At 36.2% G+C, this 4455-nt stretch overlaps 1 non-coding gene across 1 annotated transcript; it reads left to right on the top strand.

Annotated features, from left to right (window-relative positions):
• The first annotated feature begins 3748 nt into the window (after nucleotides 1-3748).
• LOC148760880 (small nucleolar RNA R71) lies at nucleotides 3749-3855 on the top strand. Its single transcript, XR_016028738.1, has one exon. It is a non-coding gene; the product is annotated as a small nucleolar RNA R71 (small nucleolar RNA).
• The last annotated feature ends 600 nt before the right edge of the window (nucleotides 3856-4455 follow it).

Here is a 4455-nt window from a genome sequence, read left to right as displayed (position 1 = left end):
GATGGCATGAGAGATAACCTTACCAACATTAATGGATTTATGTGTGACAATGGCATAAATAAGCATTCAGCAATCCCTTGTTACATCACTTATATGAGTGGAAAGGAGTAACTGTGCCACTATAAAGTGTAACCAAACTTTCAACTCTTTTGTCATGGCACTTCGTTTGAATGAAACTGGCTCACCATGCGATGTCTTTCATTGGGCTCCCTCAACACACAACGTCGATATAATCTCATTACAATCCTAATGATCGCCCAAGTACTGCACGCAGTCATCATTTTCAATATTGGAGGTTCCAAAAAATGCTTTGATAGCTTGGCTGTGAAAAGGGACTTGTTTGCCACAGACAAACGCCACACCATCAACATGTTCAACTGCATTTGCATAAAACTCCCAGACTACAAGCACCACTGCAGATTCAAGTTGGTCACTAAATAGCTGCCAATGTCTATCTCGAAGTATGTCATGAATCTCTAAATCAAACTTTTGTAGCAAGAGAATCCACCTTATCAATCTTGGTTTAGCATCCTTCTTGGCAATCAAGTATTTGATAGTTGAATGGTTAGTGTACACTATCACCTTTGCCCCCACGAGATAGGAGCGAAATTTGTCAAAAGCAAAAACTACAGCCAAGAGCTCCTTTTTAATTGTGGTATAATTTTTCTGGGCCTCATTCAAAGTCTTGCTAGCATAATAGATGGAATGGAAGATTTTATCCTTCCTTTGTCCCAAAATAGCTCCCACCACATAATCACTCGCATCACACATTAGTTTAAAAGGGAGAGTCTAATCGGGACTAATTATGATAGGTGCGATATTAATCTTTTCTTCAATTCATCCAAAGCAACCAAACATTCATTATCAAACTTAAATGGCACATCTTTTTTCAATAAATTGCAAAGTGGTTTAAAATTTTTTGAAAAGTCTTTAACAAATCTTCTATAAAAACCAGCATGACCAAGAAAACTTCTAATACCTTTGACATTTATTGGAGGTGGTAATATCTCAATTGTTTCAATTTTTGCTTTATCTACCTCAATACAGCTACTAGAGATCTTGTGCCCAAGGACAATACCTTCTCGCACCATGAAGTGACATTTCTCCCAGTTGAGTACCAAATTTGTTTCTTCACATCTCTTAAGTACCCTAGCAAGATTTAAGAGACAATCATCAAAATTATTTCCAAAGACAAAAAAAATAATCCATAAATACCTCCAAACATTTATCCATCATGTCTGTCAATATGGCCATCATACATCTCTGAAAGGTGACAGATGCATTACATAATCCAAATGGCATTCTTCTAAAAGCAAAGGTGCCAGAAGGACATGTAAATGTAGTATTTTCTTGATCTTCAAGAGCAATAGCAATTTGGTTATAATTAGAATAACCATCTAGAAAGTAATAATATTCCTTACTAGCCAAGCGATCCAACAATTGATCAATGAATGGAAGAGGGAAGTGATCTTTCCTTGTAGCTTTTTTAAGCTTGCGATAGTCCATGCAAACTCTCCACCTAGTCACAGTTTTTTTGGAATGAGCTCATTATTGTCATTGGCAACCACAGTCATTCCTCCTTTCTTAGGAACACATTGAACTAGACTTAGCCATGAGCTATCAGAGATAGGATAAATTATTCCAACATCCAACCACTTGATGATTTCCTTCTTAACTACTTCTTTCATGATGGGATTCAATCTTCTTTGCTATTCGATGGTGGCTTTGTGATTTTCTTCAAGCAGAATTTTGTGCATGCAAACAGAAGGGCTAATTCCCTTAATATCAACTATGGTGCACCCTATTGCTTTCTTGAATTCTCTAAGTGTCCTCAATAACTTCTCCTCTTGCATGTTCGTGAGAGCAACAGAAATAATAACTGGAAGAGTGGAAGATTTTCCAAGAAAAGCATACCTCAAGTGTGCAGGCAGAGGTTTGAGTTCCAAAGTAGGTGGTTCCTAAATGGAGGGCTTAGAAGCTGGCATCAAAGAAGCTGAAACATCTAAAGACTCAAATTGATGATTAGTTCTAAGTCTGGAGTGAGCATTTAACAAATTTGAATATTTAATAAATTCATCATCATCCCTATCAGAGTTAGCAACTAAACATGCTTCAAGAGGATCATTGGGATTTTTTTCTAAGAAAACATCATGTGTAAAGTTATTTACCGCACTCACAGAAAACCAGTCTTCAGATGTCACAGGCAATTTTAAAGCTTTGAAAATATATAATGTTACCTATTGGTCTTGAACTCTCAAAGTGAGCTCACCTTTTTCCACATCAATCAAAGCTTTAGCAGTTGCTAAGAACAGCCTCCCAAGGATGATTGGAATTTGCCTATCTTTTTCCATGTCAAGAATTATAAAATCAACTAGAAAAATAAATTTATCTACCTTGACAAGAACATCTTCAATAATTCCCCTTGGGTACACGTAAGAACGATCAGCCAGTTGCAAAGTAACAAAAGTGGGTTTGCATTTCCCCAAACCAAGTTTCTCAAAAATTGACCAAGGTATTAAATTGATACTTGCACCTAAATCACTCAAAGATTTTGCAAAAAAATAAATTACCAATTGTGCAAGGGATTATGAAACTACTTGGATCTTTGAGTTTTTGTGGCAGTTTATTTTGGAGAATTACACTACATTCTTCTGTAAGGGAGATAGTTTCAAACTCTCCTAGCTTTCTCTTTTTGGAGAGGATGTCTTTCAAAAACTTGACATAGTTGGGCATTTGTTCCAAAGCTTTAGCAAAAGGAATATTTATGTGTAATTTCTTCAAGACATCGAGGATCTTTTGAAATTGTTTTTCAAGCTTTTGCTTTTGGAGCCTTTGGGGAAAAGGTGGTGGAGGATGGATGACTTGAGAGGTTCCTTGAGTTTTAGCCTTGTCATCTTCTTTTTGTTCAATTTCAATCTCATTCTCACACATTTCTCCCTTATCAACATGTTCATTCTCAGGTTCAACTACTTTTTCATTCACCCCTTCAATCTCTTTTCCACTCTTTAAAGTGATTGTTTAGCATTGTTCCTTACCTTTAGGATTGATTTGTGTGTCACTAGGTAAGGAACCTTAAGGTCTATTGTTGATGGAATTTGCAAGCTATCCCACTTAGGTTTCAAGATTTCTCAAGGATGCTCCATATCTTTGAATTATAGCATCATTCTTTGATATATATTGCAAGAGAAATTCTTCCATGTGGGACTTCTTTTCAAGAATTAGTGGTCTAGCTAGTTGTTGAAAACTAGAAGGTATGTTGGGTTTTGGATTTGAAGGCCCTGCACTGTTATTCCATGAAAAGTTAGGGTGGTTTCTCCAACTAGGATTATGAGTATTGAAATACGAGTTATTTTTCTGTCTATTGAAGTTCCCCATAAACTGGACTGATTCAAAATTGTATGGACATTTATCATTTGAATGGCCATCTCCACACATCTCACAGACTACAAATGAATTTTGAACTGCATGAATTCCCAATATGTCAAACTTCTTAGATAATGTAGCCACTTATGTAGCCACTTAAGCAGTTAAGGTGTTAAGTGTATCAATTTCATAAGCTCCAACAGCTTTTCTCGGACCCGACCTTTCTGAAAGACATTGATAATTATTTGAAGCCATCTTTTCCAACAAATTATAAGCATCTGCAGCATTCCTACTCATTAATGCCCCCTCAGCAGCAGCATCAATTGTGGTTTTAATTGAGCGAACCAACCCATTGTAGAATGTCTGAACTTGCAACCAATCAAGAATCCCATGATGTGGAAATCTTCTCAATAGTTCTTTAAAACTCTCTCAAGCTTCATACAAGGACTCACCATCAAATTGTGTGAATGAGGTGATATCATTCCTCATCTTTGCAGTCTTTACGGACGGGAAGAACTTTGCGAGAAACTTTTGAGTCAAGTCCTCCCAAGTAATGATAGACCCATTGGGTAGTGAATTAAGCCAATTTTTTGCTTTATCCTTTAGAGAAAACGGAAACAATCTTAATCTAATAGCATCATCAATTACTCTATTGTATTTAAAGGTATCGCAAATCTCTGAAAAATTTACCAAATGAGAATTAAGATCATCACTGGGTAACCCACCAAACTAGACTGAAGACTGAATCATCTAAATGTAAGCTGGTTTAATTTTAAAATTATTCGCATTGATGGAAGGTCTCCTAATGCTTTGGTGCAAACCTTGCAAAAGAGGAACAGCATAATCCCGCAGTGCTCTATTTGCTTTAGGAACCAGATTAATGGCATTATTGCCATTTTATTGTTATCCTCAGCCATTGTCTGATTTAAAGCTGCAACTTTCAAATTCTCCCTTCAACATCTCCTAAAAGTTCTTTCTATCTCAAGATCAAAAGAAACAAGATTCAAGTTGTTTCTTCTTTGCATACAATGACTAAAGATATCTGCAAGCAAACAAAATCCAATATTAAAGCAAGAAAAATAAAATTTGAAG

Source organism: Theobroma cacao, chromosome 9 (assembly GCF_053813885.1).
Source record: "Theobroma cacao isolate CCN51 chromosome 9, ASM5381388v1, whole genome shotgun sequence".
Lineage (NCBI taxonomy): Eukaryota > Viridiplantae > Streptophyta > Magnoliopsida > Malvales > Malvaceae > Theobroma > Theobroma cacao.
The sequence above is the reverse complement of the archived record's forward strand: the minus strand, read 5'-3'. Positions and strand labels throughout refer to the sequence as shown.